At 41.6% G+C, this 22,155-nt stretch overlaps 1 pseudogene; it reads right to left on the minus strand.

The window, feature by feature from the left end:
- Positions 1-357: 357 nt before the first annotated feature.
- Positions 358-21,363, minus strand: LOC121161863 (annotated as a pseudogene).
- Between the last annotated feature and the right edge of the window lie 792 nt (positions 21,364-22,155).

Here is a 22,155-nt window from a genome sequence, read left to right on the forward strand (position 1 = left end):
AATGCACTAAGAGTGCCTCTGGGACCCAGCGCAGTAGCTGAGAAGCTAAATTCTCATCTTGCATGCACCAGGACCACATATGGGCACCTGTTCATGTCTCAGCTGCTCCACTTCCCATTCAGCAACCTGCTTGTGGCCTAGGAAGGATGCTTCAAAGCCTTGGAACCCTGCACATGTGTGGGAGACCTGGAAGATACCCCTGGCTTCGGATCCATTCAGCTCTAGCCATTGCAGTCAAATGGGGAGCAAACCAGAGGATGGAATGTCTTTCTTTTTCTCTGTCCTTCTCCTGTAAATTTGCCTTTTCAATGAAAAATGAATAATTTCGTTTTTAAAAAAAGAGTGCCTCTGCCACTCTCACTTGCCAACTCTCTGGACCCCCCAGTCTGTCTGGCATGGAGGGCAGCCGTTTGTTCTGCTTTACCCACAGGGACCTGCAGCAGTTGTGAAAGGAATGATGGTCGTCTCCCTGGACCACTACCACCTGTATGCTGCAGATGGCACACATATCGCACTCCACATCCCAGATCCACATGCCCACTGTACGCCACTTCTGGAGAGAGAACGTTTCATCCCCCTGACGTGGAGCCTGAGCTCTGGAGTGAGAAGACAGGACTAGCAGCTGGTCTCCTTTCCATCTTTCACAACAGCCATGGCTGTGGCACAGAGCCAGTGGCACAGTGGGAAAGTGGGCAGCTCTAAGAGGCCACCCCAAAAACCCACCAAATAATACATCTTCTTGTAAAATAAATAAGTAATCTTCAAAACACCAACCAGCTCTGACTGCATTTACTACACTGCTTGCTGCTGTCTCTCTGCAGCTGTTTGTGGATTCACCTCTCCCTACTGACCATGAGCAACCTGGACATAGGCATTGTACTGGCTGCATCCCAGGAAAGCCACCTCCGCCACGATGCTCACATGGCAAGGCTACGGTCAGCAAAGGAGACACCCAAACCACTGACATGACAAAAACAAGCCAGGCTCTCCTTCCATGCAAACAGCAGCTGGGAGTCCCTTGAGGAGGGCACCTGGCAGGCTGAATGTAAATTCTCTTTGGAAATGTATGACAGGACATGTGACAAATAAAGTTTTATTAAGCCCAAAGTGAACTCAAGGTGTATAACCGAATAAATCCTCTGGGATTAGCATCCAATGTGAGGCAAAGAGGGGGCACTCCTTCCAGATTAGGGGATTGAAGCCATCTGAGCTATGGCCACTAATTGGACTGTTCTTAATTATAGTCATTCTTCATGCCTGGGAGTGGGAGGGAAGGCAGCAAAAGCAAGGATTTTATTTTTAACAACTGCACTTTCAGTGAGAAGTGCAGCCCCCGTTTACAGCAACAAATGGAGTTTATGCCAAGGAGATGGAACTGCACTGTTAAGTGCAAATAATTGGGCCCCTAGTTCCTGGAGCTGGAAGGCAGTGCTCTGTGTGGCTCAGGGGTGGGGAAAGTTCCATTCATTTTGAGTTTTTCATCATTTAAAATGATAATTAGTGGAAGATAATATGCCTCAGTAGCCAATTTTGCCTCTGCTTATTTACTCGAATGCAGTAATTGTGTGGTTTTGTTTTGCTCTCCCTTCAACAAGCTTCCTAGAGGCCTCACAATGTTTTAGGGAGTTGGGGGACTTATTATTATCTCTGAGTTACCATGGAAATAGGTAATTAGACATTATTCAAGGCAGAGCAGCCCAGGTTGCGTGAAGTCTCCCCGGTATGATGCATTTAACCATGCCAGGACTCGGAGTCCGCAGGGCAGGTTTGCCCACAGGTTTTGCAGGTCTATGCACAGGCAAAGGACACTTGAGTTCTACTCCCATCTCTGCCCGTGCCCCAACTGTGGAAGAGGAGCTTTCTAATCGCAAATCTGCCACTGTGTGCTGGCCTTTGCATGGCTTGGTACTTCATTTCTTCACTGCCAGAGGCAGATTCCTGTCAGCCCTGTGCATCAGGGGGAGTGGCACTGCATGAAAGCACGAATGCTTTCTTCAGTATATCTTGGGTAGATGAAGAGACAGGGAAGCACAGCATGGGCTTGGTTCATCAAGTGCTAAACATCAGTGATCCCATTGGTTCACTGCTTCCAGGAGTGACTGTGTGATGTCATCTGCTCGGCACCTGGAAGAACAGGAATGAGGAAGCTACCAATGGTGAGGAGGGTAGAGCTAGAGGAGCAGACTGCACTGAGAGCTGCAGTGCCTGGCAGAGTCCAGATGGGCCCACTACGATTCACCAGGAAGTGCCTTCTTTGAGTCAGACAGAGGTGCAGCTGCAGAAGTTTAGCCCCATGGTGGTAAACCCTCGCTCCTGAACACGGCACACGAAGCTGTAAAGGAACCAAGTGTGTCCTGTCTTCTCAACTCCTGTGACCTGAGCCATCTCATACTGTCCCCAGTTCTTCTCCACCCTGCATCCCTCAAAAATAAGTATGTAATGAGTATCTTCTCTGTGCCAAGGACTGAGCAAGCTATGCTTCGCCACATGGAGCACTGCTTCCAGATGAGCATCCCAGGATTCCCTTTTTTAAAATGTAAGATCACATTCTTAAGTAAAGGAAAACTACATGGAAAGAAACGCTCTGTGCTCCTCCGGTGGAACACAGGCAGTTAACCAAGGGGAGGTCTTTCCTTAGGGTCAGGTGTAAAGAGCAGAGCAGGCACCCAAGCTTTCTGAGGAGCACATCTGGTCCTTACCTAGTGAACCCAACACTGTTGGCATGGCAACAACACATCTCTGAAGTTCTGAAACGCCTTCAGGGCAGGAGCATAGAGAGATATCCAGCAGCCAGAAGGAAATGAATCGGCACTTTATGACGATGCTGAGAGGAGTCTCCACCATGACAATGCTTCTCAACCTACATCCTTGCTTCCTCACCTGTTCCTTGCATTCACCCCTACAGGGTGGTTGCATACACCATTCCCAATGCCTGGAGCTCTCTTGCTGCCCTTCAGTAGAATCTGTCAGCTACTTAATCCCCAGACGTTTGTCAGATCACAGTTTTTTGATGGCACCTCTTCCCACCCCCATTTTGAGTAGTCTTCCTAGATCTCTCTGCCATTTTCTTTTCCCTGAGACCACTCTGTCTTTTCTATAGCCCTTTGAAAGCACAGCTGTTTCTGTTGCCCGCCGAATCCTTAGTATCCAGTTCAGAACCTAACCCACAGAGGATCTCACCAGCAGTTACTGCATAACTGATGCAGAAGCTGCTATCTGTTCCCACCAGCAGCCCCGGGTTCTGCTGAGCCAGCACAGACGCACTTCCTAGCTCAGGGTTCCTTGCCATGTGTTCTTCAGAACACTAGCTCATGGGAGTGGTAATAGGTTTAATATCAAAACAGGAAAAACGCATTCCTGAATAAGGGTTAAATGAGTCCAAATATGTAGATTTTAACAAGAATGTCCCACTTTAACTTCTTAGAGCACTTAAAACACTGAAGTGTCGGAGGTGATGCTCAAGACGGGAACACACTGAGCAAACATCTCATCTTGTCTCCTCCGCTAGCCCTAGGCTTCCTGCCCCGTGTGACAATCAGTGGTAAGTCACCAGCCACCAACACTGAGGGCATCAGCAAACCCAGATTCAATAATGCTGAAGAGAAAGTATAATCAGGAAAAATATCACAGCAGTAGAAGGTGTGGTTCATAGAGCTAAAACATACAATTTGGGAAATTTAAAAATATTCTAAAACAAATGGATTTTGTGGATTTTGCTGAAATTCACAACTATGTGAACACATGCATGGAGACCTGCTTGGAAATCATATCCAAGCTGTTTGGTCAGCCCTGGTACTCTTGGCAAGCCAACACAACAGAAGTGTTTCTTCTCAATTTACTGCAGTCTGAGACCTTCTTGAGACAGACACCATGTATGTGTTCATGTGTTCACCACACTGTGTTCATGATTCCATCACAGAAACAACATCCCAGCACGTGGTAGCTACTCAACACCTGCCTCGGAAGAAAGGAAGGCAGGCATGGTTTATTTTGAAAACACCATCAACCTTTAGCATTTCCTGGTCCTAGGAAGTTCATGTGACTGAAGCATGGAAGGCTTATGAAGAAAGTAGCTTTTTAAATCAAGCAGAGCACACCCTAAAGGTCAGTAGTTCACTTCTGTTCTCCAAAATGCTGTGATGTGCATCTGTGAGATGCACTCTCTTCCTCCTACAGCCTCAGTAACTGCTGCTTCCGGTTGCTGCCGTGTTTGAGCTCAGGTAGGAGAGATTCCACACTGACAGACCGCCTCCAAGCCCTGACACCATCTCACGTGGTATGTTACGTCTGTGGATGATCAGGCTCACTAGAGGATTAATAGGGAACATACTGGCTTACATGAGTCCCTGTGCATCTATACCACCTAGGCAGTTCATCACCCATCCAAGTGACCCGTGGGTAAAACCTGCAGCCAGAGCAGAGGACCATGGGGCTAGCAACAATGGATACTACTTCCCAGACCTACCCTTAGCTCACTGTAAGAACACAGGCTTTGATGCTCAATTATCATATCTGTGTGAGATTAACAATATTATCTGTAACATCACGTTAAGAAATGGTTAAGAATCCATCACTTGACAAGTGTTTTAAGTGCTTTATGAACAGACTTACATATTTTCAATTATTTGTGTAACAGAAACATTCATACTACAAAGGCAAAACACAGTCCAGAGTTCAAAGGTGTGGTGTGCTAGAGACCAGCTCTGGCTGACTTCAGAGCTGCAAAGGATGTGTGAATTGGTGAGAAGACGAGAGACACGGACCACTATGGTAAGTTCATAATGGACAACTCAAAAAACCTACCTTCTTTATTTAGACAGAAATCATCACAAGCTTATGCACAATATCCAACTGTTTCATTTTTACTTCATGGTTAAAAGAATGATTACAAAAACAAGTTTAAAAAGCATTATTATTATTTTATATCAAAGAAAACATTTTCAGCAAACCATTACTCATTCAAACTTATTGTCACCCAGCTAAAACCAGGAGTGCCACGGTTGGCAGCACAAGCAGTTACATAGTGACAGGTAGTTTACTTCTATCCAAAATCAATTTTCAGTAAACCTAAACCAATATTTCTTAAAATATCAAGAATACAAAATAAAAAAGAAAGCTTATAAATAAGAAGAGTTTTATAAAGGCATATATTATGGATTCTTTATAAAATCTTATATTTAATCATATACTAATTAGCATCACCTTAACCTAATACTGATTCAATTGGTTTTTGTCCTTTTGTAAAGGGGCAGTGAAAAGGATCAGGGCAACTCAACCTTTCTACAGAGGGCCTTTACACAATCAATCAATCAATAAATAAACTTCTTTTTGTCTTTTCAAACTATGTTTTTTCCCTAAATATAAGTACCAATATAAGGTAGGAGTTCTAAACCATTTTCCTCTGGGGCTCACAACATTTGTCTCCCTTTAGAAGATGCTCCATATACTTTCTGCTATACGTGGTGGGAAGCCAAGTGGCCCTGCCTTCAAGTTGTTCATTAAAAAGCTTCAAATCAGTTGTCTGGGAGTAAACTGCAAAGAGGGATAGTTACATGGGTTAGCTAGTATATTTTATTTATTAAATGTATCATATATTACTATAACTTTTCATGTCTCCCCATAAATTGGAGCACAATGATTATATAAAGTGGGAGGTGATTAGATGATTCACCTCACTGTGATGCAGCTTTGAGGAACCTCTCTGTTTTCTGCTTCTGTGATGTCTGCCTTGCTTGCTTGGCTGGGAGGCTGTGTGAACTCCAGGCCTGGCAGTCTAAGTGACACCTGACAGGTCATGTAGGCAGAGCACTCCTCAGGAAAGAGCCCCGAGTGTGCTTTTTAGATAAGACTTGCTCACTACCCTATATAACCCACTAGTTTGTACTATTTGAAAGTCAACTGCTTCAAACCCACTAACAGAAGCCTGCCAACTTGCTCTTTATAAAAGTTAACAGTTAGACTGACCAATCATGACTGTGGAATTGTGTGGAATTGGCTTGAAATGTAAAAAAGCCCTTGGTGCTTCTTCTCCTTGACTACTGCTCCCCCAGTCCCGCTGAGCTGGGGTGAGGGCTGGGGGCCAGGCTGGCCTGAATAAACCACCAATATGCATTTGCATCAACTTCAGACTCCTGATGATTTTCTCGGGATCTCAAAATTTGGGTACAACAACATAAAGGAAAGCAGATAAATTCACAATTTTATTTTTATGTTATTTATTTTATAAACAGTAACCTTGCAAAAGTAGATTAATGATAATCTTGGTTCAAGAAGCATGAGCAGCAATTGTCCCTATCTGTTGTTATTCCAGTCATTCCATTTTAATCATGTCAGAGTATCTATAGATCTAGCTATAACACAAAAAACATAAATACAAACATGTATCAACCTAATCAAACTCTCCTCATCTAACTGACCTTTCTCCACTTCCCAAGAACATCATGACTTAAAATCTTGTGGTTTTTATACTTCTGTGTAAATATTACTTTGTTTTGGTTTTATCTTAATTTTACATAAAGCAATCACACTACAGATCATTTTTCTAAGTCTTTTTTTTTAAGCAAATACTGGTTTTAGGTTTATCTCCATTGTTGAATAGGGACATGATCCTTTGGTTTTCACTGCAGTACATATATTCTGTTCTGTGACCATACCAACATGTCCTCATCTATTCTCCTTCAGTGGTCATCTGAGTGGCTGATAATCATATAATACTATAAAGGGGAAAGCACCGTGGCTAACATTTTTGAACAATTCTGTTACACTTGTGCAAGAGCTTCTCTTCACTGTATACCTAGGAGTATAAAATGTTAAATTGTAGAGTAGGCAAGGTTGAGTTTTACAAGCTAGTGGATTATTTATTTCCGACTTGAATAGGCAAAAGCAATGACAAATATTATATCCGGTTACAATACGGATATAATTCTCTTTTAAACATAATATTGAGCATAGCAGATACTGTGCTTGGTATTTGGGGTAATATCATGCAACAGCAGAGAGGACTCCTACAACCTGTGGGGTACAAACGGCAAGGAGGCCTCATGCATACAGGAGAGGGAACCAATAAGGTGCTGCCCAAGCAAAGAGGAGGGTCTTATATGTCACACTTGGAATGACAAGCATTAGTTTAAGAGGAGCCAGCAGCAATCAGCTCAGGTCAGTACTGCATTTTCTGGGCAAAGACCTAACTAGCTAAGAATAAACCTTGGTGGACGGGTAACCAGAGTCAAAAGAACAGAAAAGTAAAAGAAAAATATCATAATTAGACGGTTGTGACATTTACACGGATTTTGTACAAAGAGCACATAAGAATTAATGGGTAACAATTACTCTTATCAGCTGAGATGAAGAGAGAAAGAATAGAAAGTATAGTTTGGAAGACCCAGGAAGTGAAAGGAGATGCCCCAGGAGATGAGGGGGTCAGAAGAGGCACCTTGCAGACACAGCAGCACTCACCAAGGAGAAGTCCAGAAAAGTTTCACTGAGATTACCAACAGAAACAATTCTGACTGTTCCTGTTCTGTGTCATGAAAGGTTCAGGGCCGAATACATGTGGGTTTCAGAGTGAACACTAGGCACAGAAAGGAAGAGCTGAGGATAACAGGTAAGAGGGGGGAGGTAACAAGAGGAAGCATCAGTTGAAATGATCTGATTTAAAGGTGCAAAGACTTAAACATACTAATAGACTGCAGGAAAGAAGTAGCAGAAAGAGAGCAATGCATAATTGACAGAATAAAAGCCAAGCAGTGGAGAGAATGCAAGTGCCCTTCCTATTAGCTGGGAGTCAGATAAGCTTTGCTTTGGGGCTGACAGTTCCTTACTCCTTAGCCTCCTCAGACAAAGAGGCTATTCTAGATAATCAAGCATTACCTTCCAGTCTTTCAGATTCAATATTTGTAACCTTTTCTAATTCAGTATTCTCCCGTTGCATCCTAGAATTTAGCAATGAGAAAGAGTTATCTGCTGTCTAACCATCTCATTTTACTAATGAGAAAACTATGATCCTAGAAATTAATCCCACTTGGGAAAGATGATAATATATAATCATAGTAAGTTATGAGGGAAATATAAATGACACTCAAGGCTTCAAAATCCCAGTTTTAAAAGCATCTATTCAACACATACTGAGCACATTGAATAAAATCTCTATCCTTGTGGCCAGTACAATATTATTTCCACTATGCCAAGCTGTCCTAGCATATTTATTTGTATGACTCTTCAAAAAAATTTACTAATATTCTAGTCTTTTTCAGTGAGTATTAGCATCAACTGTCATCCAATTATGGCAATAAGCCTTTCAGCCTCCTAGTTGCTTAAGTCACATCAGCTCAGTAACACTCAGAATACTGGACAGCGGGCAGAGCAAAGTGGACACCAGGGAAACATCACCAGAGCCCTCTCCCAGCCATGAGTCCACTATTTCTCAGCTGTATGCCTGTGGGTCACTGTTTCCCTTCCATTAGCACCACTTGGTTTTGTTATTATATAAAAATCAAGAGACAGTGTTGGAATTTCTTGGCACACAGTAGATATCAAGTGACTATTGCTGAGAGTTAAGTTTGAAATTTTCAACTGCAAAAAAAGCATTCAATACCAACAAAAGAATCAAAAGAGATCTCAGAGATGATTTTGCCAGCAAAATTGTACCGTGGAGACTCTGAATCTCAGGAAGGCTTTGAGATCCACAGTCACATGAACAAACCCTTCCATAATCAACACATCAGGTAGCAGCTGTGCTGCATCTCCCACCTCCATCTGTCAGCTCAGACTAACAATCTGTGATTGGTGTCCACTTGTACTAGTCTGGGAAGGGTGGGCTGAGCAGTGAGGGGCTTTGCCTTGCAGACAATGGCTACCTACCAAAGGTCGCCGGAAGTGGATAATGAATTACCCATCAGGGTTGGCACCGTGTGCTAGTGATAATGGGCAAACACCAAGATTAGGAGACTGTGCCTGTCCTGCAGGTGGGAGGCACCTTTTACCTGATGAGCTCTGTTTCTAGATGTAATAAACCACAAAAACTTTGACTCCAAATAGATACCTTAAAAATCATCAGAGTCCACTAAAATGCCAACAGATGCACAAATGCAGCTTCTGTCTGCCTGCCCCGGTGCTAGCAGGACACAAAGACCCTGAACGCACTTGGTATGCATTGAACAGATCAGAAAACATCAGTAAAACATATTTCATCTGTGGACATTACTTTTTTTTTACTGAGTGACTTTTACTCCTGACTTTAAAAGAAAGGAAAGGCACAGGGAGAAATATGAAAAGCAGGCTCTTCATATCAAAGTTTCATTGATTTTTTTCATTTACGAAAACTCAACCATGCCTGTCTATTAAAAACAGAATGCATAAAGGGCCTGAACTTAAGTCCCACCAAGAACCTAAACTTTCTGCCAACTTCAAGGGGGCCTTCGGGGAAAGAACAAAAGCTGAAAAGGCCAGGAGAGGGGAGGAAATCAAATCCAAAATATTCCTGTCTTATTCTAGCCCCACATTCCACAAAGTTCTGAGTTGAAATATCACAATATCACACAGGAGGTTTCAAAGAGCTTAGTAACAAATGCATGCTGTGGTGAAAAGAAACACAGTCAGCAGACTCTCCGGGGAGTCCCACTTAGGTGGCAGGTACTCAGTGGATGTGGCAGAAGTATGACCTGCCAAACCAACTTTCTGCACCCACAGCCCATCACTCTCTACCCTCTACCTTACACTCCAACCATTCACACTGCAACTGGCAACTCAAATGCGAACGTAAGCTTGACCCCAGTATCCCCAATCTTCCATGTTTCTATTTCCTTAATTTTCATCACTGAGATTAAAGATTTTAGATCACTCTTGGCTAAAAATATGGTTAAATACCTGTTCCTCTATGAAAGGAAACTAACTTCATAGTGGCTTACTCCCTTTGCACTTCTGGCATCTCTACCGAGGAAGAGTGGTGGATGAGAGGTGTGTCTTGAAGAAAGCCAAAGCACCTGCAGAAAGGGTGGCTCAAGTATGTAATCTGCATCAACACGTACTCTAGAAGGGAGAAAACAACTGGCACACATTAGCACATGCCCTAGGTGAAATGCTAAATGCAATCAGAGTGTGCAGTAAAAGCCTAGACAGCAGAGGCTTCAGAACAAAACTGAGTTTCCTGGAGGAAGTGGTATGCAAGCCTGACTTAACTAGGCCAACCAGGTGCATGTAAGGGTTAAAGGTAACAGAAGTCAAGCACGGCATCAATAGCAGGAGTTCAGTGAATGACAGGTAACAGCAATCTCCTGGTTATCCTCAGGTAAATATTGTAGTGATTACTGCTTTTACTTTATTTATTATACAGTTCAACTTTCCTACCATGGGAGTCTCTGTCCATGTGAGCTTGAAATTGCCAGATACTTCTGACGCAGGAATGAACACATTAACAGCTTTTACACAGAGGACACTGAGATCCTGGCTTGTTCAGCTTTGTGCTTATTATTTACTCACAGAACCTGACTGGACTAGCAAAGACATTGTTTTTTGCCCATGGCCTACATCTATAGCCAGGAATCAGTTGAGATTGTCCATTGTTACATTAGGAATGTTCCAGAACCAGGGAGGGAGAAGTGGGAACATTGTATCCTTTCAACCTGAGAGCAAGCCACACTGAGCTTTTGTCTAGATGGTGATTGGTTAGTAAACAGTGATGGGGTTACTGCCCTTCCAAGAGGTAAACACGAGTCGGCCCTCCTGCAAGCGGCACGCATTGCAGGATGCCGGTGTCAGCGTCAGTCCCAAACTTAGCCACAGCAAACTCAGAAACAGTTCTGCACATATCCCGGGTCCGGTCTCGGAGCACAGTCCATCCTCACATGGCACCGGCCTGGACCTATTGAAGCCTGCCTCCCATATCACTGTACTAGAGCCCTCAGGTGTATCCCAGCCTCTTCCACAAAGGCTTTCAGAGCAGGTCCTACCCAGTCCCACAGTAACTTCCATGGATGGGAGCACAGGAGCATGAGAGCTGGAAGAGCAGGCTCACAGCAGTTGTTCCCTTATCAAAGAATATAAAGATTGTCAATTTCCAGAGGGGTATATGTAGTAGTAAAACAAATATGTATCCAATTAAATTATTGTATTACAATATGATTTTATAAAGCAAAAGAAATACTTAGCCAATATGTATACTTTAGAACATTAAAAACAGTAGCTAGAATATATTGGTCCTTTAATATATGTCATATGTGATCTAAATCCCTTATGTTCTCCATGCTTTTAAGTCCCACACCTCAGCTTGAGAAAGTTTCAATATCAAACCCTTTTACTGACAGGGGAAGTGGGGGCAACACCATGGCACAGCAGGTTTAGCTGCCGCCTAAAATGTCAGCAGCCCCTATGAGTGCCGGTTTGAGTCCCCGTTGTTCCATTTCCAACCGAACCCTCTGTGGATGCACTTGAGTAAAGCAGAAGAAGAGAACCCAAGTGCTTGGGGCCCTGTCATTCAGATGGAATACCCAGATGGAGCTGTAGGCTCCTGGTTTCAGCCTGGTCCAGGTCTTACCATTGTGGCCATTTGAGGAGGGAAACAACAAATGGAAGATCTCTCTCTTTAACTCAACTTTTCAAATAAAATATTTTTTAAAAATAACATTTTCTTCTTCATAACAGAGCTAGGGCAGGAGAGGTTAGTAATGCTTCTAACCATCACTCATGTTTTCTCATAAAGAAGATGTGCTCATCTTCAGACTGTTCTGATGTCACATTTCCAACTTAAAAATCCAGCAAACCCCTTTTCTATACCGCTTCACATTACATTTTCTTCTTTGAAAAGAATAAACGGCTTTCTGATATTTTATGGACAGCAATCAGTTATTAACAGATTATCTCACAACTACAAGTTAATTCTTCATTCCCAGCTCTTAAAAAAAATCTTAGCTCTGCAGATGTTCCCCACTGCTAACTTTGCCATCAGAGGCACAGCAGAGGAGCGATGAGGAGTCAGGCACCTTAGGCAGCTCATGGGGCATCTCTGGGGGCTGCTGGGAGCCAGCTGACTGGAAAGGGGGAATGTAAAAGAGCTGGCACCCAGCAACGTGGTTTCCCTTTCATCACAATCTACCTGTAATACTCTGTGGTATTAGCCACAGAAGGAGGAGGCGAAAGGGATGTAGAAGTGTGTTTCCTTTTTTCTGGGAAGGCAAAACAAAAAAAACCTGCAATCCAGACACAGGACCTGCTACTCCTCTCACAACAATGAAGTTACAGATCAAGGAGTGTTTCCACTCACTATTTAGTCCTTCTGTTGTCTGTGCAAAGTGGAAATGGTATCATATATGCCCAAGACAAAGCATCCTGTGACTCCTGCTTCCTCGAGCTACAATCATCTGAGAAAGATTATGAGGGTGAACGTTTTTGGTTTTGTTTGTCTAATGGCTTGTTTTTCAAATAAAAATTGCTTAAAGCCACTTATAAAAATTATTAAGAGACTATTTTTAATGAGGAAGATAAATTAAAAAGTATTTAAAATATGAATTTATTTGGAAAGCTCATAAAGCAAATTTTCTGTGATTGTCAAAGTAATTCATAGAGTGAAGAGTTATAATTCCCATATTGCATGGAGGAAGTTGTTCTCGATGACACAAGGTTAGAACATCACATAGACAGTCTGAAAATCTCTCAGATTGAAGTGACTTGGTGCACACATTCATGCGCTGACTCTGTCAGACCTCTCTCATCCACTTTCCACAACAACCAGTTTACATCCCCAAGTCGGCCTGACTCCCTGGCAAGCACTCTAATACTGTAAGAGCCAGAGGGATGGAGTTAGAAAGAGAGCCAGAGCCAAGCACGGTATTTACCATGTACTTCAGATTATAACCAGTTCTAGGTTAGGGATTTTGCTCAGAGTTATAACCAGTTCTAGGTTATAACCAGATTATAACCAGTTCTAGGTTAGGGATTTCACTCAGAGGTGATACAACTGTAAGACTAACTAGTTACGAAATGTGTGATACAGGAAAGCTACTGATCATGCAACCAGCACATTCTAGAACAAAACTGGCCTCGGGCATAACTCTATATGAGAGCTCAGATGACAATGATAGCAATCCATCTTCCTGTTCAAATATGTTCATCTCTGCTTCTCTTGGAAAACTGGCTTTAATCTACCACTTTGGATTCCAGCCTTCTCCACATGGCAGGCAAATCAGCCACTTTCAGCCCCAGGCAAACATGTTTACAACCCTTAACTAAAAAGAAAACAGAACAATTCATCCATTTTCAGCTGGGAAATGTCCAAGGAAACTCTGCCACTGCCTAGAAAGCTCAGTCAAATCAAGCAATCACCTGGAGGGTGAAGTCTCACCAAAGTCATGAGGCTAGAAAAGGAGCATCACCAAACTCAGACCCTGTGCAGAAACTGTCACTACTGCTTATAAAATGGGAGAATTTCAAAAGTTCATGGAAAACTGTATTAAGTTTACCATGAGACAAAAAATTTGAAATCCATTCACGACTTGTTCAAAATATGCCCTTTCCATGAACTTTTTGAAAATCCCCTGAAACAAGCGTGTAAGCCCCTGGAAAACATAATTACAATCTACCTAAGATACAATGTTTCAAATTAAATAATATGGCACTTTTCAATGCATAACATGACTTTATTATTGTGCTATAAAATGAAGAGAACACATATCCTATGAAATGAAAAATCAAACTATCAACAAGCAACTCTGATGGTGAGATTTAACACGTATAGCAGACTGCACCTTGCCAATCATGATGCCCTGGATTGCATATGAGCCTGGATGACACAGAAATATGTGGAAAGAAGGAATCACAGTGTTGTTTTTGCTAACCCCAAAAGTACTTTAACATCTTCAGAGGGCTTTAAGAAGAATATATGCTGACTGTGGCTTCTTTTTTGTTAACTGGCATCTAAAAGTATATCCTATGCTTTAATAGGCTATCCCCATTTCTAAGCACCTCTAACAGCAAGTTCATATTCTACCTACCTTAAAAATGATAATATTTTAAAGGTTAAATGGCCGTTTTTCAGAATTCACTAAATTAACAGAAAGTCTGTACTACATCAAGGAGCATCTATTCAATAAAAACTGAATTTTTGCCTTCATTTTTGTAAGAACAGGAAACTTTGCAATGTTTTAATATAACTGTTTCCATCCCAGTGTTTACAGTTCCACAGAAGCTGTGGAAATTAGCTGCCTTACAACCTCAGTAGCTATGAAAGCAAAAGCCTAGGAGGCCCGGAGAGGAGATCAGGGGTTGGAGTTCCTAATAAGTCCAATTCCAACATTGATCTGTTTGAAAAAACCCCACTCACATGGCTGTTCCTCACTTGGCCTAACTTGGTGTCTACACAGTGACAACAGCAGTTGTTTAATATTCTGGTAGCCTATGGCAGTAACACTGGCTACTGGTTTTTATAGAGTAGACAGGGGGAAGGGTTAGAGGCTAGCTACAAGACCTGAAAAGAAAATATGGGCAATAGGCATTTTTGCAGAGATCTGAGACAATTCAACATGTTTCTGGGCATAGAGAAAACTATATGCTTATCGGTGGGTCCCCACGCAAAACACACATGACAGGGCCCTCATTTATAACTTCTGGCTGACCCAGGAAATAGAGGCTGATGCACAGTTCCACTGATGCAGTACTGACGGTGTTCGACAACACATGCACATCAAGTGCTGCTCAATACAGGAAGAGAGGCTTGTGCGACCAAGGAACTGAGAGAACCTAACCAGTCCTCAGCTAACCACTAGGCTAAATGGGCCTGGATTTCAACAATGTCACATGAAAAGGAAAGCAGACAAGAGAATGTGTCCACTTCATAAATAAATAATAGCAGCAGAATAAACAACTGCAAATTCTAGGTCTGGTTTTCATAGACAATACACTATCATAAAAGCATACAACTTTTCACTGTACACATTGTAACACTTGCAAAGAAAAAAAAAAAGATGGCTTACCCACGGGAAAGAAAGCAGGCAATCAAAGCTGTTTCTGAGAAAACACAGAAATTGGACTGACTTCCTTGACAAAGACTTTAAATCAACTATTTATAAACAAAACCCGGTAACTCAAGGACCACGAGTGTCTGATCAGATAGAAAAGATCAACTAAGAGACAGGATTTATAATAACAAAAGCAAATAGAAAGCTTGGAGATGAAAAACACGATGAATGGACATCTCAAATCACACAGCTTAACTGTAGAATTGAGTGGAGAGAAGTATCTACAAACTCAGGGATAAGTAAGTTGATATCATCTAATTTGAAAGAAAAAAGGTCAAAAATGGACAGATCATAGGAAGAGCACTGCCAAGATATCAGCAAAAGCATGACGGGAAGATAAGGGGGAAAGGCAGCAGAAAAAACACGCGAGAAATCATGACTGAATGAATACTCCTAAGATGTGTTAAAGAACATCAAGTTACACATTCAGGAATTCCAATGAACTCCAATTAAAATAAGTGCATGGGTACATACCAACATACACCACAATGAAATGATCACAAATAAAGTGCAAAGAGAGAATCCTGAAACTGGATTCTCAAGGAGACCAGCACATAGCCCCTGCTGAGAAACCATGGAGACCACTGGCAGATATCAATGGAACGACATATTCAAATTTCTGAATGCAAAGCATTGTCAGTCAGCAGCTTTATATCCCACAAAATTTTCCTTTCATGGTTGGGAACTATGAAGACATGTCAGGTTAACAAAATAAAGAAATCTTCCCTGGCAAAGCAGCACTAAAAAGAGTCCTTTGGGTTGAAAAGGAAGGACACTAGACAGGAACTCAGAAATACACAGGAGTAAAAGGCACTGGCCAAAGTGTTTCCAGAAATAAATCCAGAGGAAAGTATATACCCATGCATGTTGGTGATTCTCTTTACTCCTGATTGACCAGATATAAGCACACAATTTTTAATACTAATATAGTTATATAAATGATAATTATAAAACCATACTGAAGAGTTTATAGTAGACACATTTATTAAAATAATGGCACAAAAGGGAAAAAGAGTATGGGCCCATATGGAAGTAAAGCTTTTACACACTACTGAGACTAAGTTGTTGATCTGAGCTAGATGGCTATAAAATCTTCATTATAACCCTCAGAGGAACCACAAAGAAAAATAACTCAGAAGATGTAGTAAAATAAGGAATAACAGGAATAAAATTACACACCATGTAGTAGTTATTTAACATAAAAAAGAGATGGACAAAACATATCAAAAGGGACTCAAAATATTATAAAATACATTTCAAATTGCAGGCCCAGATTCTAATTTGATGGCAATGGCATTAAAAGCAAATAAATAAAACACTTCATTCAAAAGCCAGTAGCATATTCAAAGACATCATCCAACCTCATGGTACCTACAAGAGACACAGGCTTAAAGAAACAAGGTGGAAACTAACGCACCAGGAAAGCAATAACCCATACGGGATTGAACACACACACATGAACTTGAACACATTCGAGAATCAATCCAGACCTCTCATGTGGGTAGCAGAGACTCAACTTTTTAAGCCATCTCTGCTACCTGCCAGGGTGCACATCAGCAGAAAGCTAGAATTTGTAGTGTAGGCAAGGTGTTGAATAGATGTACTTATACATGGAATGTGGACATTTTGACATCAAACTCCTTCATGTAAATTTATAAATTCACAAAGTTATGGAAATTAAACATACTCTTAAGTAGCCAATAGGGCAAAAAGAAACTAACAGGTGAATTGGTCAAGTAAGTACAAGTCCTCCAGCTTTATTCATTACTTTTCATTTCTAAGATACTGGTACCAATGTGCTAAATATAGACTATTTTTGCCATTTGAATGAACATTTCACATCTTGTTTGAATGTTTTAGTTATAACTTCACAAAAACGCCTTCCTATGCATTTTCCCACACAGTAATTCACAAAGGAAGCCAGAATTCAAAGAAGTTAAACACATTTCCAAGGTCACAGTGCTATTAAGTTACTGTTAGAGATTGGATTACGTTCCTCCAACACTTGTATGTTGAGACTATCCACCACTGTGATTATTTTGAAACATGGTCTTTAAGGAGGGTATTAAAGTTAAATCAAGTCATGGCTTGGCCCTAATCGGACAGTGGATGATGGCCCAAGTATCTGGGCTCATGTCACCTGCAATAGCATTTTCTTTTTATTTTCTGTAAGAGACAAAACTACATTCAAGATCATTCAATGTAAGTGAAACTTACAATAAAGCTACAAATCACAGGTCCCTGGTTCACACTCAGTTCTCACCAACACTCCCTGGGTGGCCTGTTGAAGAACCCAGGGGACACAACAAAGCATGAAAAAAAAGAAGCACAAAGCCATTAAGTCATTCATGTTGGGGACTGGGCCTTGTGGTGCAGGTTAGGCCACCATTTGGGACACCCCCACTCCATGTCAGAGTCTGGGAATCAAGTTCTACCTGTTCTAATGTAGTTTCCTGCTAATATGCGCTGTCAGAGCAGCAGATGAGGGCCCATATACCTGGACCCTTGTCACACATATATGGATGTATTTTCAGGTTTGTGGCTCTCTCTTGGTCCCACCCCGTAAGTTGTGGTCATTTAGGAAGTGAGTCAACTGATGAAGATCTCACCCTGGATCACCTGCCATTGCACTGCACTGTCTTGTAAATAAATAAAGATATTTTTAAAATTAATCCATGCTCAGTTTATCCAGGACTCAATAGACAGGAGATGCCTGCATAAAGGAGAAAATGTGTTAATTACAGAGATCTTCCATGAGTACCAGAATGTAAATATGCTCTGGTACTCACCATGGTTTTGAGAACTGGTCTCCTGGGTAGAAAATGAAAAGAATTTGTAGAGGAAAATTATAAATTCCAACACAAGAGAGACTGGATTGTGAATCCATTCCTGGCACATATCAGTCATATAACACTAACTCATGCTAACATCTGTGCCATGAATTTTCTTATTTTAAAACTGAAATATTGATTTCAAACTACTACTTTTAGAATTGGCTAAGCTAACAGAAATGGCAAATAATATTCAATCTAGCTATATAGTAATTAATAAAAGTAAATATCTTCAAAAATTAAAGGATAACAAAATGATGGCTAAGAGGTGGGTATTTGGTAGTTTCGATGCTCCTTGAAATGCCTGAGTTTCAGCTACACTTCCAACTCGGCATCCTACCCATGTGCATGCTGGGAAACAGGAGGAGACAGTTCAAGCACCTGGATCACTGGGACCAGCACCTTGGCATGCCAGCCTAAGCATCCTCCTGCAATGCCTGCATCCCACATATGTGCCAATTCATGTCCCCCCTGCTCCACTTCCAACCCACTAACTGCTTATGGCCTGGAAAAGCAGTGGAGGATGGCTGAAGTCCTTGGGCCCCTGCACCCGCATGAGAGACCCGGAAGCTCCTGATGACTGGCTCCTGGCATTGGATCAGCTCAGGCCCGATCACTGCAGCCATCTGGGGAGTAAACTAGCAGATGGAAGATCTGTCTCCTTGCCCTTCTCCCTGTAACTCTGCCTTTCAAATTAAAAAAAAAAAAAAATTAAGTCCTTTAAAAAAGGGTAACTCAGTCATTTCCACCCATGTGAAAGACAGAGTGAGTTCTAGGCTCCTAATTTTAGCCGGGCTCAGCCTTGGAGAACACACAGTGGATGAAGAATATCTCTCTCATCTCTCATTCTGAAAGCAAACTAACAGTAAGTATTAAAGCTGAAGCACAGAGTTCCTGAGATGCAAAAATATTTAAAAACTGGTCCATGGATTCTACTAGAATTAATCCTAAGGGATTCTTTGTCTAAGTACACAAGAATGTATTAGAAAATTGTTTTAGATTGCTTAGAGTACAAAAGTTAAAAATATTATGTAGAAATTCTTTATATACTATTCAGCAAAAAATGTGGTAAATTAGTAACATGTGATTCCATTTTTGTTTCTAGAATTTTATATTTCCAATAAATACACATAAAAACTTCTGTTGCATACTTATGATATTAACACAGAAAAAGTCTTAGAAATTTCTGGTAAGTGAACCACCCCCCAGATAATGTCAGTTATCTTTAGGCAATGGCATTTACAGGAAAAATTGTAAATCACCATTATTTTTTTATTTCATGTTTATATTTTATAACATTCATGAACCTGTGTATGCAATCAGAAAATATTTCTAAAAATAAACATCAAAGTTAAATTAAGTTAAAATTAAATTAAATGGTGTTTTAGATATAACAGATTTTGCTATAATTATGTAAGAATATAGAGCAAAATTAGCTTCCATCTACAGACCAAAGTTAGGAACTTAACCCCACTAACTCCTCTCTTTGATTAACTTAACTTTGAAGCTAACAACCTAAGCAATATGTATTTCAATGATCCTGGAATCCACAGCACCCACTGCTATACTTAGCACAGTCAGGGCTGTGCAGATGGGGGAAATGGCAAGTGAGCCAATATCCTCACACAAGAAGAGTGTTTCCCAAAGATCAAGCTGAGTAAATTGCCAGTGCCCTGAGGGCTGTGCTGGGTGCTCTGTTTACCAATCCCATTTGATCTCACAACTTATGATACTGTTTCCCTCTTCTAGAAAGAAAATGTGGCTCCAAGAGGTTAAGCAACTTATAGCAGGGTCATAGTGGCAACTAGCAAGTGAGAGAGGAGAGCTGGCTACGGCCCCTTGCAAAGTCAGCAGCTCAGCTTTCTTCTGTCCCAGCAGCTTGGTTTGCAATATTACACAGCGAGTGTGTGGCAGGGGGCTACCCTCACAGTGGTGGTTGACAAGGCTACTGCTTTCATAGACTCTTGCCGTAAATGCCAACTCTTCAGTGGTTTCCTGCTTAGGGAACCAGACGTCCTTCCCCCAGGTAATGAAGTGAAGCAGCAGCTTTCTCCTCAGCCAAAGAAACTGTGTGAATTTTCCTCCATTCTCTTGAATTATCCTTTTCATCTCTCAGGAGACTTGGCAAAGAGATGATGCAAAGAGAGACAGTTGGCTTAGAAAGGTCAACAGTACTAAAACACACAGAATCTTCCTCCATTAATGCCCTAATTGTTTTTATTACCCAGTTCCCACTCAATCATCAGACTCAATCTCTGCCCATTTCTTCTCCCAGGTCACAGATGTTTAATATTCCTGACAGAGACATAATGAACCTTTTTAAGTCACTGTAATCCTTGCGTCTCTTGAAAACACGATTACCTTCATCCGTTGTGTAATGAAGGGATGACTAGAAATTTTAGAGATGGGATTCCATTAGGTAGATATTATTACCAAGCCAAACTGAATAGGAAATTAAGCCAGGTGGCAGAGTTCAGCGGTGATAAACCCTAATGCTAGCCTGCACCTGATCGTAAAAGTCTGCTCAAAAATGTAGAAGATTGGGATATTAAGGACCTTGAAAATTTATTATCTCATGATTTTTTGAAAGGCTACTTTGCTGAATGAACATTTCTCTTGACACACTGGTTTAAATAAGGCTTTTTAAAGAATTATCTCCATCTATGTTCCTCTAATTTGTAGTTCCCATCTTGACCGTTCATTTAGCAAAAACAAACTCAGGCATTGACGATTTGGCGATTGCTTACAAGAAGTCATTAAAAAATGTAAAGTGTAAACTCGGATGCAAACATGAGGATGCACCTACCATTACTTTTTGTTATTTCCCAAAATAACTTTCTGTTACAGTCTCATGAACAACTGTTATTAAAATACCGATGAAAGTGAGCAGGTCATAACCTGGGGTGACGCATGATAATTCTTTTGCTTCAGCCTTAATTCCAGATCCAGCATGCTGGATTGAACCTAACAGCACACTCTTGACTGTTCTGTCTTGCATCCTTTTTATTCTGTCCATGATTGAAGACACCAGACACCTTATGAACAAGAATGAGGATACTCTCCAGAATTCAGTGTGCAGCACAATAAGTGCAACAAGTGAAAAAAGAGCAACTATAGCCATTCAAAACATGTTATGATTATCAAAATGTCAGCACCAGTCTTCCTCTTCTTTGTCAAAATAACTGAAAAGATAAACAATGCTGTTTGGACAACTATCAAAGACACAGTGCTATTAGACCTCAGCTCCCCATCACACAAACTATTGTCGCACATCTGGCCACTTTCACTGCTCAAATATTTTTGAATCCTCCATTGTCTTCCAGTGTCTCATCAGGTGTCACCTGGACAGCTTACAGGTGCCTGTGGCTCGCCCAGCCCACAGCTGCCCTGGCTCTCCAGCTCCTGTCCAGGCACTCACTGTGACATTCAAAGCCCCTCACACGGAGATTTCTTTCTACCTCTTCTTCCACACTTCCTCTGCCGAATGGGACTCCCAGCTCTTCTAGGTCTGGAATTTCTCCTTCCATTCGTGTTCAGAGCTGCAACCGGAGGATGGAGATGTCTGTGGGGAATCTGGGATCCTCACCATAAAGACATAGTCTGAAATACAGTAGCAGAGGGGGCATGCTGCGAGACAAGGAATGAGCCACCAGATGACCATGGTTCATTGGCTATTTTCTTCCATCATATATCATGAGGGAATGGTCCATTCCATGTAGCATGTAGGTGTGTGCACATACAACTAATTTATTTATTTTTAAATCGATCTGTTGAATTGTATTTTTTAAAGATTTATTTATTTTTATTGGAAAGGCAGATATACAGAGAGGAGGAGGGACAGAGAGGAAGATCTTCTGTCCGATGATCCACTCCCCAAGTAACCGCAATGGCCAGTGCTGCGCCGTTCTAAAGCCAGGAGCCAAGAGCCAGGAGCTCCTCTGGGTCTCCCACGTGAATGCAGGGACCCAAGGCTTTGGGCCATCCTTGACTGCATTCTCAGGCCACAGGCAGGGAGCTGGATGGGAATCAGGGCTGCCAGGATTAGAATTGGCACCCATATGGGATCCCGGCATGTTCAAGGCGAGGACTTTAACCACTACGCTAGGGCACTCGGCTGGGCCCCAGAATTGTATTTTTATTCATGTAGATTGCCTATCACTTAAATTTCTAATGATTTCACCCCTTTCAACAGTTTTGCATATCTTTTCTCTTTCTAAGTAGCACATCTAACACGGTGGAAAACTGCAGCAGTGACACGTGCTTGTCCTTGTCTTTTTGCTGAAATTGGTGGGATGGTTTCTAGCATTTCCCTTATATAT

Source organism: Ochotona curzoniae, unplaced genomic scaffold, assembly GCF_017591425.1.
Source record: "Ochotona curzoniae isolate NIBS_2020 unplaced genomic scaffold, NIBS_Ocur_1.0 contig_4895, whole genome shotgun sequence".
Lineage (NCBI taxonomy): Eukaryota > Metazoa > Chordata > Mammalia > Lagomorpha > Ochotonidae > Ochotona > Ochotona curzoniae.